We start from the raw sequence: 14,575 nt of genomic DNA on the forward strand, positions 1-14,575 counted from the left end.
GCTCCTAGTAACTGTGCCTGGCACATGGTAAGTGCTCAATAACCACTAACTGTTATTGCTGTTACTGCCGCTGTTCAGTATTGTTATATCACATGGTGATTATGTGTACCCCCTCTGCCACTTATCCATTGGGTGACCTTGGGCAAGTGACTTTCTTACCTTCTGTTCCTCTTTTGTGAAATGGGGAAAGGAACAATAGCTTCTTTGTAGGGTTTTGTGGACGATGCTGTGTGCAGAGGTCTGACTGAGGAGATGGTCTTTGTTCCATCCTATCAGGGTAGACGTGCCTGATGCTTCTTGGTGCCAAATAGAACATTATAATCTCTTTCTTTCTTTTTTTTTTTTTTTTAATTTCTTTAATGTTTATTTATTTATGTGTGTGTGTGTGAGAGAGAGAGAGAGAGAGACAGAGCGTGAGCAGGGGAGGGGCAGAGAGAGAGAGGGAGACACAGAATCCGAAGCAGGATCCAGGCTCTGAGCTGTCAGCACGGAGCCCAACACGGGGCTTGAACCCACTAACTGTGAGATCATGACCTGAGCCAAAGTCAGACAGCCGACTGAGCCACCCAGGTGCTCCTATAATCTCTTTACTCAGTAGTTTTGTCTGCAAGCTTGGGAAAAGGCACCTAGCATGGCAATCAACATGTGTTAACTTTCAGTGAGTGTCAGTTACTGTTCATGATTGCGTATAATCCTCACAACCACTCTATCAAATTGGGTTCTTTATTATACCCATTTTACATATCTAAAACTTAGGCTTCAAGAAGGCAACTTGCCTAATGCGAAGCAGGGTCAGAAATGAAAGGCAGACTTACCTGACTCCCAAAGTAAAAAAATTTCCGGAAAGCATGTGTTACACAGATAACAGAGGACAAAGACCCTTAATAGGGCCAAGACCAAAATCATACTTTGCAATGGAGTTGGGGGAAAATGAGGTAGAAAAGGACAAGGGAGAAAAGAAAACACAGGCTAAATGAAACTTCTGGTAAACAAGCCAATGACATCAAGATACATTTAAGTCCACTTGCATATTTTACAAATAGATGTGATTTTTACAGCAACACAGTGACACTGGGTTAGAAGTTCTCATTTCCTGGCTCAGGGGTGGAATGTGTGGACAACCCAAGTGAGCGCTTCCACGTCTGACTTCTGTGGGCCGTCATCCGAGACAGACACGATTACAAAATCCCAGTCTGGCTGGGGTTGGTTGGGAGGCAGGAATCCATTGGGCTCTTTCTCCAGCTAAGAGAGGGAAGACTTCAGGCAAATGGGAGGAAGCTGTTCCAGGGCCACACACTCTGACTTCGGGCCAGCTCGTATCCTGGCTTCACTCTTTCAGAATCCCAAGGCCTCCCTTGACAGTACTTTTTACCACCCAAGTATTAGAGTTGCCTGGAATAGACCTTCGGGGCAGCCTCAGAGGCTGCAAGATGAATATCGTTTTGCTTGTGCAACCAAGTTACCACCCGAGAGCTGTCTGAGTAGCCGGCCTCGCCAGAGCACTTTTGTAGTATGGCATAGACAGGGTGGCATCCATGACGAAGACGATGATGATGGTGATGATGATAGTGGGCATTTACTGACTTGATGGCAACATGAGGCCTTTCAATGGGTGTTAGGAGCATGGACTTTGGTTACAGATTGATTGTCTAGGTTGCAATTCCAGGTCTGCTGCTTACTAGCTGTGTGACTTGGGGCAAGTTACCTAACTTGTCTCCGTTTCTTCACCTGTAAAGTGGAGACAATCATAGTTCCTACATCATAGGGTTGTTGTAGGATTATATGTTGTCATAGCCAATATGTGTATAAATATACTATATTTATAAATATACAAATATAAATATATAGATATATACACACATATTATATATATTTACATATTTCTCTGTGTGTGTGTGTGTGTGTGTGTGTGTGTAGTTACAAAGTATATAAAGCACTTACGGTGCTAATGGTCAGGGCAATCATTAGCACTCAGGTGCCTACTAGCAGTGATTGAGGGTTTCTTCTGGGATAAATGTTTAAAGACGTGATCTCATTTAATTTTTACAGCAGCCCTGTGAGGTATCACCTTTACCACGTTACAGATGAAGAAACTGAGGCAGAGAGATGGAGTGATGTGCCGCAGGTCACGTTCTGATGGAGCTAGGACTTAACCCTGGTCTCTGTCTTCAAAGCCTGACATGTACAAGGTTAAGCCATCTCCCCATGGATGTAAGCAAACTACCCACAAATATCCCAGTGCCTGTGTTTCCCTAAGACATCCTTAATTCATATGCCAGAACAGAGGCTTAACTACAGAGCTCTCTATGAACCATACGAATATCTGCATGGTTTTAGCATAAAACGATTTACATCCACTCTGGTAGAAACCAGAATGTTACCCATGATAACTAAAATGCGTGCCACTGCATAAGTGGATTTTACAGCCCACAGAAGAAGGTATGTGAGTCTGCTGGGGAGAGAGGAGTCATTTAAATGAGAATTTTTCTCTTTTCTCTCTAATAGTTCACACTCCCCATTTAAGAATAGTGAAAATTATAGCAGGTTGCAACCAGAGAGGACAAAGAATCCAGATTGGAGACTGTGCTTTCCCATACTGAGTGTACTTAGTTCTCCAGAGGATGTCACTCGCTGCCACAAGATTTAATTCCTTCAGAAAAGAGATTGGCACCAGTGCCAGACCCTATGTTAGGTGCTGAGGGATCAGAGATTAGCAGTCTGGAGTCACACAGGTAAGACAAGCATGACCAATGGAGGGGCTGTGTGTGTAGAACACGGGGGTCTAGAAGTGAGGGAGGGGGAGTATCTCCCTACTGATAGGAATTGTGGGGGGCTTCATGGTGGAGGTGAGCTAGGTCCAATGGATGAATGGGGTCTCACCAGGTAGCAAGTAGGAGAAGGCCTCCCAGATAGGAGATATCTGTATTTGTAAAGGTACGGAGGCATGAACAAGGCTGCATGCTCAGGGAAACAAGGAAGGTAGATCTGGCTGAAGCAGAGAGTGGAGAGAGAGTAGGAGGAGGGTTGCAGCAGAATATGTAGCTGATAAGGCCAAGGGGCGTCTGACAGGGAAGGGGCTTGTGTTTCCAGGGCTGCAGCTCTGAGAAAGGGTACCATCCACAGGCAGCAACGTGACTGTTCCATGTTTGTAAAGATTGGAAGCAGGAAAGGCCAGAGAAAAGATCAACCAGAGAGGAGGCCATTGTGATGTTATGACAGGAGGTGATGACAGATCGAATTAAGAAGTGGCAGTGGGATGGAGGAGAAGGAGAGGATGGCTGTAAGGTCATTGGGGTTGTTCTCCGTCAGGTGGGAAAGTCGAGGGGGGAAGACATTAGGGGCGACAGAGGTTTCTACTCTGCACAACCAGGTACTTGACTAAAGAGGACACACAAAAGGAGCATCGGCAGAAAGAAAACATAATATCAATTTTCCATTGGATGGATTTCCAATGGATTTCTCATTGGATGGATTTTCCATCGGATTTTCCAATGGTTGTGGGAAAGCGGGCTGTTCTGCAGGGTGAGTATCTTACTGGTTTCTATCTTAGATGGCTGCCTATCTATCATGGTTGTTGACTTTGCGGGATTCTTGTGTGTGGAGGCAGCGGGGAGATGGAAAGGGGGTGCGGGGCCCACGAGAGAGCTGAGGAGTACTCACCTGGGTGTGGGGCCACTAGGAGAGGGGTTGCAGCTCAAGCCCCAGGGAAAGGAGCTTGCTGGGGGCAGCAGCGGAGGAGAGAAGGCTGGCTGCGAATGTGCCATGCGGAGCACCCCACGCTGAAGGGAGAGCGGCTGGAGGAGGAGCACACAAGATAAGAGAACAGAAAGATTCGAGAAGAGAGTTCTGGCTCGTGTCAGATGCCACCAGAGGCCACGTGGGAGAGTCCTGAAGACCCATGGTGCGTTTTCTCATAAGGAGCCGTGAGTGGCCAGCAGAGCTCCTAGGTCTGAAGACTCAGGTGAAGTCGTGGATGGGAGGATGTTAGGATGAAAGGAGGCGATTTATGCGAAAACATGCTCCTCAGTGTCCAGCGGTGGAGACCAGCGTTGGGAGTCCAGTGTCACTACGTTCATGTCACGGACTCATCTTACAACATCCTGTCACCAAATCCTGGAAACAGGAAAAGATTTTGATTATGCTGAGCTGGTCCTGGCACTGGTGCTAATGTCTTGTGGAACCATAAGGAAGAGCAGAATGCTGAAGAAATTGTAAAGAAGGGTTTAGTGAAAAGGAGAGAGCAACCTTTCTCAGCTGTGGACAGCAGCAGACAGAAAGTACCAGAAGTGCCACCAGAGGTGGCACCGAGCAAGGCAGGTGGGGACAGGAGGGCGGGTTGCTTGTCTGCCGTGAGTATCTGATGTGAGGCGTAATGGCACTGAAATTTCATGACTAAGTCCTTGGATCTGACCTGAAAGGCCAGGGGGAGCCACGGAAGGTTTCTGAGAAACGGAGTGACGTTATCAAACAACATAGTATATGCAGCATCAGGGGCCAAGGCCAGATTATCAGACATGACCTCCATGTTGTGTGCTTGCTTGGTCAAACACAGTCTGCAGTGGAAACGACCGTGTTTGTTCTTGTCCCAATAAACTCCGAAAAGTGCTTTGGCGTGGGTGGCTGACACCACACTCAATTGCACATGCAAATACAGTAATTATGCCTGAAAAATTAGAGGTCAGCTGGAGGCCAGCGGAAGATTTGGCCTCTCTGCTTCCAGATTTTGAAATAGCAGATTATGTACAACTCACTGTCTTCCGCCAAGACCTCATTACACACTTTTGCCAGGATCTCATTTTACAATTTCCATTCTTTTAAAGAGAAATCCCCACACAATGGTGATTCTGGCCAACTAAGTGCTTTTCCCCCAAGTGCAGATGTCAGAACCCCCACCCCTCCTCGGGCCGGCTCCCTGTACCTGCTGGCCTCCAGGACCCTGGGGCCTCGGGGCCACAAAGGAAAATGCCTGAAGCCAACGGCGCCTGGATTTTCTTAGGAGAAACATTTTGGGAGAGAAGGATATAATAGAGTCCTGAATATTATATGGCACAACAATCTTAAATATTCCAGACAGGAAAAGTTTTTTGTCAAAGCCTCTGACAGTTTAAACTTTAAAGCTTTAGCAAAACTTTTAAACTTTTAAACTTTGAACCTGTTTGAACCTCTCGTGATTTATGAATTATTAAATGTACCACTGAAAATCACGGACTTTCTCTTTAACTAGGAAAGCTTTCTGCTTAAAAGCAGCCAAGAAGAAAGTGGCTGTGGGGAAGGAAGAGGGAAGAGAGGGCCGTGGTTTTTTTTCCTGGAGTCGTACTCTTTTTGGTTCTGTAAAACCCAAACCCAGAAAATATTCGGGAGATTAAAGGCCCCAACCAAAGAACACAATATGAAGAGGGGGGGAGAGATCAAAAGTAAAATGTAAACTGTCTGAAATTAGTTACATATCTAGAGAAGAGTTGAGCCTATGCATATATTTAACATACATTTTATATATTGGTGGTAAAATACACATAATGTGGAAGTTACCATTTTAACCGGTTTTTAAAGAATGTTTATTTTTGAGAGAGTGCAAGCAGGGGAGGGGCAGAGAGGGGGCACAGAGGATCCGAAGTGAGCTCTCCGCTGACAGGCTGACAGCAGCAAGCCCGACGTGAGGCCCAAACTCGCAAACGCGAGATCATTACCTGAATCGGAGTCGGACGCTCAATCAACTGAACCACCATTTTAACCATTTTTAAGTGTTCAGTGGCATTAAGTATATTCCCATTGTTGTACAACCATAACCCATATCCATCTCCAGAGTTTTTCATCTTAAACTGAAACTCGGTTCCCATTAAACACTGTACCTCCCCGTTCCCCCTCCCAGCCCCTAGCAACCTCCCTTCTATGCATCTGAGTATTGTAGGCACCTCATATAAGTGGAACACAAATATTGCACAATCCCCCTTAAGTGGGGAACTTGGAATGGAGAAATAATATATGCGAATTTTTTTTTACTGCTTTCATAATATAGCAACACACATGAGGAGGGTATTAGGCAAGGAAGAATCTGAGGTTTTCCATGCATTTCAGACAGAAGTGAACGGCAAGCCAAGTGAGTACAGATAGGAAAAAAAAATTGGTTATAATTTATGCTTCCCAGAGGGTACAATTCATTTCAATCCTTAGGAGCCTCGGATCTCTGTTAAAATGTATGGGCTGAGTTGAGCCCTGTCACTGACGGCCCAGTCTTTTTTTTTTTTAATTGAAGTATAGTTGACATACCATATATTAGTTTCGGGTGTACAGCAGAATGAGCCGACAACTCTACGCATTACAAAATGCTCACCACGCTGTCACCACACAAACTTACTATAGTATCGTTGACATCCTCGTGTCTTATTTTATAACTGGAACTTTGTACCTCTCCATCCCCTTCAACCATTTCACGCTAACAGCCCAGTCCTGAGGGCTGCGCAGGGGATGGCTGGGGTCAGGGCCGGGCAGAGGAGGGACTGGGAGAGTTATTTGCAGGGGGCACATGTCGGGGAGCTCGTGAAGGGTGAGTGATCTAAGTCGTGACCTCTCCCTGGAGCTTGGGCACGCGTGGGATGCAATTGTGTGTCCGACTTCCCCCTGGCTCCCAGCACAAAGATTCGATCACTTCTGTTAGCGTGTTTTCGTGGGCTTAGTAACCAGTTCATAGAAACGGCGCCCCCACCCTCACTTGCCAGCATCAAGTGCAAACTCTGTATACATCTTAGCAGCCCACAGGTGAGCAGCAGAGAACTTAGGAATTACCTGAAGACATTCCACCAGCTGCATCTTTTGTGCATTTCACTCGGGTGAAGGCATAATGGCACCTGGGAGGTGCAGTCAGCTAGCCGGTTGGCAAATTAGCTGGGATTTGTTCCTTTAATAATGTCCACTACTACCAAAATGACAGGAGCCCCCAGAAGGCTGGGGGTGAGTCACGAAACGTATGCCTCGGGAGGAAGAGAGGAGGGAAGGGAGGGCTGCTTCAGCGGGTAGACGCCTCCACATGGCACAAGGGCACGAGGTCCCCAGGATGGAGGTGGGAGGGACCCCAAAAGGGGAAGCGGCTTGCTTCACAGTTTGCCAACTGTCGTCCCTCACTTTAGCTCTCGGAGAAAGCCTGTCCTCGTATGGTTGGTTTGGGGAAGGTGAACACATTGGCCCAGAAATTGCTCAATCTATAACTGGATCTACCTAGTTCTCTTGTCCTAGGTATGGAGGTACACACTTTCTTAATGGTGGATTTTCTGTGACAGGTGCCATGTCCATGGGGGGTGGGGGTGGATTCTGGCAATAGCCAGAAAGGCAGGACGAGAACCCGGCTGGGGTAGGGTTCTACGCCTCCTGTTGCACCTGTTAGCAGCAGGTGGCAGTTGATGTCAAGTCCCAGAAAACTGGACTAGCCGTGTGTGAATGCCTCCGAGTAGGCAGGGCAGGGTGATAGGAGGGGCACCTGGCTGGGAACCCACTTCACCCAAGGGTGGAGGCTCAGGAGTTAGCTCACTCCACCTGCCTCTGACACCATCATGGATTCACAATCTCCATGGGAGAATTTTCCATGTTCTCCCCTAATAGTGACTTTCCACAATGGATCTGCCCAGGAACTTTACGCCAAGGACGGCACACAAGTTCTTGGGCTAATGAGTGGATATCCCTTAGGAAGAGGTCCCCGAGCTATGTCTTACAGTCTGTTGCTTAACGCTGTCCCCACCCCAGCAAAGAAGAGCCACAGTTTACCAGTCGCCAGAGAGAGCCACAGCATCCTCCCGTTCCGTGACCCTTCCAGCCACCATGGCCACAGGACGCTGGAGAGAGGAAGAACAAGATAAAAAAGGGGACAAGATACCCCAGGAGGCTGAATGGAACTTGAGCAGTCTGAACATTTAAACATGGAAACTTGGCTCTGGTTTAATGTCAACAGGGTATCTGAACTGAGAGAAGGAGGAGAGGACATCCTGAGGTCAGCAAATGGGAAAGGTTTGGGAGAAGGAGCATAGTTACTATGCCACCATTTACTGACCGCTTCATGTATCCTAAGAACTGACTGACCATTTTATTTAAAACTTCTATTTTAGTACTGGAGGAATTCTGGAGCCGGACAGCCAGGGTTTGAATTCTGGCTCCACCACTTATTTCCTATGTAACCTTTGGCAACTGTCTTAAATACTTGCTGATTTAATTTCCTTGATTGTCAAACAGAGATAATAGAAATACCTAACTCACAAGGTTGTTCTGATGACTGACGAAGATAGTATTTGTAAATCTCTTAGCACGGTGCCTGGCATATAGTAAATGCCAGTGTTAAGTGTTGGACACGTATGTGTACATAAATGTGTGTGTGTGCATCCCCTAATCCAGTAGTGTGAATAAAGTAGCTGAGGCTCAGAGACGTTAGGTAATTTGCCAGAGGTTGGCCAGCCAAGGTTTGAACCTAGGCCTGTTTGACAATTTCACTTCTGGTTACCTTAACTAGCAGGGTGGAGTGTTTTCAGAAATAGAATCTTTTCTCTGAGATGGTGGATGATGATGAACACTGCTTTATATACATTATTTAATTTAATTCTTCTAATAATCCTTTTGTTATATATATATCCTCCTCATCTCCACGTATTGGGTTGAATAGTATGCCTCTGAAATTCACGTCTATCCAAAACCTCAAAGTGTCACCTTATTTGGAAAAAAGGGTCTTTGCAGATGTAATTAGTTAGGTTGAGGTTCTACTGGATCAGGGTGGCCCCTAAATCCAATGACTGGTTTTCTTATAAGAAGGCCATGAGGGGGCACCTGGGTGGCTCAGTTGGTTAAGCTTCTGATTTGGGCTCAGGTCATGATCTCATGGTTGGTGAGTTCAAGCCCCACATCATGCACGCTGCTGTCAGCCTGTGAGCCTATCAGTGTAGAGCCCACTTGGGATCCTCTGCCCCCTCTGTCTGCCCCTGCCCTGATTGTGCTTTTTGAAAGATAACTGTTTTTTGAAAAGGCCATGAAAATATATAGAGAAACACAGGGAAGATGCCAGGTGACAATGAAGACGGAGATGACAGAGGTATTGCCACAGCCAAAGAATGCCAGGGAATGTTAGAGGCCACCAGGGGCTAGACAAGGCAAGGGCAGTCCTTCCTTAGAGACTTCAGAGGGAATATGGTCCTGCCAGAACTGGGAGGGGATAGGTTTCTGCTGTTTCAAGGCACCTCATTTGTAGTCCTTTGTTATAGCAGCCCTAGGGAGCTAAAACTCCTCAGTTGACGTTTGAGAAACTGAGGCTCAGTCAGGCTAAAGGATTTGCCTCAAGCCAGCTCATTGGTGGCAGCAGACCTGGGACTTGAACTTGGGTCTGACTCCCAACACTGCTCTGACATCTGCCAGTAAGTGCCAGGGTCGCCAAGGCATCTGGGTCATGTTTGGGCTAGCTGTCACGGGCACCCGGCCCAGCATCTTCCGGTCCAGTCTCTCCTGAACTTGACCCTGTGGTCCAGACACCATGAACCACGTGCTGCTCAGTGTGTCGTGTGGAAGGGACAAAACACAGCAGCCATGCCTCCCTTACTGCTGGGGAACAAATCCACCAAAAGCTTTGGAGAAAATTTCTCAGTTAAGCAGGTGTTAACTTAGGTTTTCTTTAAGTAAAGTGATAGAGACAATTATTCCAGAAAAAGAAAAGTTTTAGCTCCTGGGGAATTACTTTATATCTTTTCAGTGCACAGGATCAGATTAATGACCATTCTGGGCTCATGACACATCACCACCTTCAGTTCATGCATGGCTTTGCTATTTATTCCCTCTCTAGCGAACGACCATGAAGGTACCAATGAACCCCAGAAGTAGAATATTGACAATAACTCACAAAAACCTATATTATCCGCTCCATCCCCATCCCTCTCTCCTTGTATAGAACAACCCTCTTGAATTTTGTCTTTGTTATTTCCTTATAAATAAATACTTTTGTCAGATGTGCATGTGTGTCCATAACTCCTGTGTGGTCTGGCCATTTCTTCGATCTTGACTCCAGTTTTATTCATCTCGGTAACTGGCGGGTCATGCCTTAGTAGCCTGAATGGCTTACTGAGTAACATTTTCTGGGTCCTTGTAAGTGCCAGGCACTGTGCACCCACTGACTCCTTTCCTGCATGGTCCCACTCCCTGGCTTATCTTTCTTGGCTCTGCCAGAAGACCTGGCTGCAGACCCCTTTCCTGGAGACAAAGGCACGACACGCAGAGAAATGAGGGCCAGTCGTGTAACATAACTGAGCAGGGAACTGTGGGAATGGAGGCCGTGTGCCAGATTAGGTTTCTTTTGCCAAGTCTATTAGGTCATTTGATAGCTCATTAGCTCTCAGGTGGCCTTGCTATTTGTATGATCACACTTCTTTTCAGAAGGGATCCAAATAAAACCTTAATCCTGTGGCATTTTTACACACACAGGGGCTTTTGTTCCAAGGTCTTCTGCATGCAAATAATAATTTGGAAGCAGTTAAACAAATCTCCTTGTAACCCACTGAGGCCCATGCCTGTCCATATTTTGCAAAGGGAGCGGGCATGCAGGTGAAACCCAAAGGGAAATGTTTCTTTGTGGGGAGATTCTAGTCAGGCTTCTCTTGGTAGGTGGATAACACCCGATTTAAATGTCAGCGCTTCTCCCACACAAGGATGATGCTGGGGATTAGGAAGGAGAGGCAATGGGAAATGGAGGTCATTAAGGAAAGAGAGACTTCGTTCAATATCCTGGCTTTTTGTGGGAGGGGAGGAAGCAGAAAATGCATCCTCCACTGATTCACGGAGAAAACAGGCTTCTGGTGCCTTTCCTCCAGATCACTGACATTCTCCCTCGTGAATAAACACAGAGAAGGAAACAAAAGTGGAGAGGAGACTTCTAAGTAATTCCAGTAAGTTGTTTCTCTGGCCAGGGGCTAGCCTAGAGCCAGCACACTTCAAAGACAATATAGTCGCCTGTCAGCTGCAGAATTTCTCTTTGTCCTAGGTAAAATATTTCACGGAGGGATGAGGCAAAAGTTTTGGAAGGAGAAGGTGATAACACGAAGCCAAGGAAATAGAGAAGGAATGATACTCCAGCAGGGAGACATGCTTGGGGAGATGGGGGACAATTCTGGCCTGAACCTAGAAGGTAAAAATGTCATAACAGGCGAGCAGATGTCTTCTGGCTGAGAGATCAAAGCTGTTGCATTTGGAATGTTGTCATGATCCCTTTTTAAAAGGTGGCCATCTTCCAAATGGATGCGCAGTAACCAGTGAGTGTGGTCACGAGAAGTACTTGAGTGGAAATCATCAAAATCCATGAATTATCACAGCTTTTATTCCTTTCCCTGGGAGATTAATAATGGGTGGGGCAAGGACCAAAGCCAGAGGGATCTAAGGATCACAGGAAGAGTCCCTCAGGGCTTCCAGATGGAACCTGGGAGGTTATATTTTGGACATGGCTAGTGGCGTTTGGAAGGGTAATGCTCACTCAGTATTAGTTCTGTCCACGCAGAGCCCACAGATCAAAGGATGGCGGACGGCGACTTCCTGCCAAAAAAGTAGCCCATAAATTGCTTTATTAAGCACAGAGAAATGAGTTTGGCAAGAACACACTCTTACACGTGCGGGAAAAGTGATCAAGGTAAAGAAGCCAGTAAAAACCTTTAAAAGCCAGAAGTGTGGACATTTTTCAACTTAGGTGAAAACCTAATTGTGACAACCATAATCGAGTGACATTTCCAGCGATGAGGGATGATGACGTTAGGCCATTTCCTCAGGGAAAGCTGGTTATGGTTTGGGAAGTTTGGGCTTTTCTGGGGCCTCTCTCTGAACGGTGGAGCCGATGATAGATTTGGATCGACGGAGGCCTAGAGGCAGCACCATGACTCGGAACAGCTCAGACACTGGAGGGAAGGGCTGAGCCCCCAGGAGGCGTTCCAGTCCTTGCCTGACCTACTCCCTCTCCTCCTCTCATCCATTCTAGTTTTTCAGACCGCCAGGAACAACTTTTGCCAAAGTCTCGGTGATGGATATGGGATTGTCACCTGTTTGGGGCCTGGGGATTTAACAGATGTCATCTGCATCTGTTTGAGTCTTAGTTAGGTATGTCTAAATGACGGATGTGCCACTACCATCAGAGGGTGGGCACATGGGAAGGGGATGGAACCTGACAGTGTACATGGGGATTTTGGGGAACTAAAGAAGCTGAAGTGATTTTGAGAATCCAAAAGATGCATTATAACAAGAGAAGGAATCCCACCTTTTCCATGACAGTGCCCTAGCTCTCAGCATGGTTTCTGAAGCCCCTTGGGGTCTGTACCCATCAACCTCCACTTCTGGTGGTGTGCACCACAGCCCTAGAGTGAGACTGCCTGCAGTTCCCCAAGTGGGCTGTGGGGGGCAGACTCTCAGGGGTCCCCAAGGATCTCCACCTTCTGGTAGTCACCTATGTATAGAATCCCCTCCCCTTGAGTGTGGGCTGATCTAGCGACTTGCTTGTATCAGAGTATGACAAAGGTGATGGGGTGTCACTTCTGTCCTCCTAGCAGTCTCTGCTGCCTTCTTGGCTTGCACGCTTCAATGAGACCAGTGGCCATGTTGGAGAAGACCACTTGGCAGGGAACCAAAGGCAGCCTCCAGCCAGCTAGACCAAGACCCTCAGGCCAACAACCCTCGAAGAACAGAAGTCTGCTAACAACCACGTGAGCTTGGCAATGGATCCCTCTTACACGCCGTCAGATAAGCCCCCAGCCCGGGCCAGCACCTTGATTGCCACCTTGTGAGAGGCCCTGAGGGCAAGGACCCAACTAAGCCGTGCCCAGATTTTTGCCCTACAGACACTGTGAGATCATGTGCATTTTTTTAAGCCATTAAGTTTGTGGGTAACTTGTTCGGCAGCAACAGATATTAGTGTAGAGCCCTGGAAATTTCATGGACCCATGCCTTTGCTTCTGATCTTCCTAATGCCTGGAAAGACCTCTCCTACCTCCTCCTCGCCAGCTTGGCCAACCCCCACTCATTGTTTAAGATGTAGCTCAAATACTACATCTTCAGAAAGGCCTGCCCTGCCTTCCCCCCACCAAACCCTGCCTTTCTGTGCAATTGACTTCTCTCTTCTCAGACCTTGCATAGACTTTTCACAGCATTTAAACCTATAGTGCAACTTGCTATTATATTCTAACAGTCTCCATAGAAGCCTTCCAATTTCCTTGAAGAAGAAAATATTTTCACCGTTAGAACTGCAATAGACCTTTCTGAAGCACATAAAATCAGCTACTCTAATGGCTGTGGAGGTGATGGAGGAAGGGCCCAGTCTAGCCTGACGGTGAGCGGCGGCGGGGGGAGGGGCTGCTGAGAAGCAAACAAGGCAGTTGGGGGGAGGTAGCCCTTGTCCCACAGGCTTTGGGACAGAACAGAGGCAGAGTGAGAGACAGGAGGGTTGACACAGTGCATCCAGAGGGAGGTTTAAGGCTCAAACGTGAGCCCAGCTCATCAGGTAATGCAGAGCTCTGCGCGGGACATGGTTCAGCGCCACGGGATTTCCTCACATGTTGTAAAGATGTTACGCCCCCCTGTTTTTAAATTCTTTGTAATTTTATCAGCTATCATCACTTCAAGCACTTGTTTGCTTATTGCTCGGGGTGCTCACCATGGTCTTGTTCAATGTTGTAGCTGAGGGGTTAGCAGAGTCAAGGGTCCATGGCCGGCATTCATTAAGACTGTGCTGAACCAGAAGGCTACGGCACCGCCACCTGTGGCTGTGGGACCAGTGGAACAGGGAAAACAGAGAAGAACCGACACCAGAAGGGTGATTGCTGATTGCTGGCGAAGAGCGTCCTCTGCTTCTTCACACCTGGCTGGAGGGACGCCCTGGCAGGAGTGCCCGGTTACTTATGCATCCCTCCCGCTCTTGCTGACCTCCTAACAAGCACCAGGCCTGTATCGAGACTGAGGATGCTGTGACAAGACAGGACTAGGTTCCTGGCCAGGGGTGGAGCGAGCCTGGAGGAACTTGCAGGGGCTTCCAGGTGGGGATGGAGGAGGACCCAAGGTGAGGGCTGACCATGGAGGGAGGGATGAGTGGGGGAAGACTTCTTTCTGGGGCCTGTTGAGTAGGTGGGTGGAGTATCTGCATGCCCCCCAATTAAGAAGGATATTGTCTTGGATCACTCAGGCTGCTATAACAAACTACCATAGACTGGGCACCTCAAACGACAGAAATCTATTCTCTCTCAGTTCTGGAGGCTGGGAATTTCAAGATCAAGTTCGAGCAGGGTTTGATTTCTGGTGAGAACCCTTCCTGGCTTATGGACAGCTGCCTTCTTGTGATGTCCTCACGTGGCCCGGGATATAAGGTGGGGGGTGGGAGAGGAGGAGGTAAAGACCTGCCTCTTCTTTTTTTAATTTTTAAATTTTTTTAATGTTTATTATTTATTTATTTTTTTTTTTGAGAGAGAGACAGAGTGTGAGCAGGAGAGGGGCAGAGAGGGAGGGAAACACAGAATATGAAGCAGGCTTCAGGCTGTCAGCACAGAGACCGTTGCAGGGCTCGAACTCATGAACCCCAAGATCATGACCTGAG

At 47.4% G+C, this 14,575-nt stretch overlaps 1 long non-coding RNA gene across 1 annotated transcript; it reads left to right on the forward strand.

Moving 5' to 3' along the window:
* The first annotated feature begins 2,055 nt into the window (after nt 1–2,055).
* On the forward strand, nt 2,056–3,990 carry LOC122232647. Its single transcript, XR_006210020.1, has 3 exons — nt 2,056–2,211; nt 2,506–2,732; nt 3,371–3,990. It is a non-coding gene; the product is annotated as an uncharacterized LOC122232647 (long non-coding RNA).
* Nucleotides 3,991–14,575: the final 10,585 nt, after the last annotated feature.

Source organism: Panthera tigris, chromosome D3 (genome assembly GCF_018350195.1).
Source record: "Panthera tigris isolate Pti1 chromosome D3, P.tigris_Pti1_mat1.1, whole genome shotgun sequence".
NCBI classification, from domain to species: domain Eukaryota; kingdom Metazoa; phylum Chordata; class Mammalia; order Carnivora; family Felidae; genus Panthera; species Panthera tigris.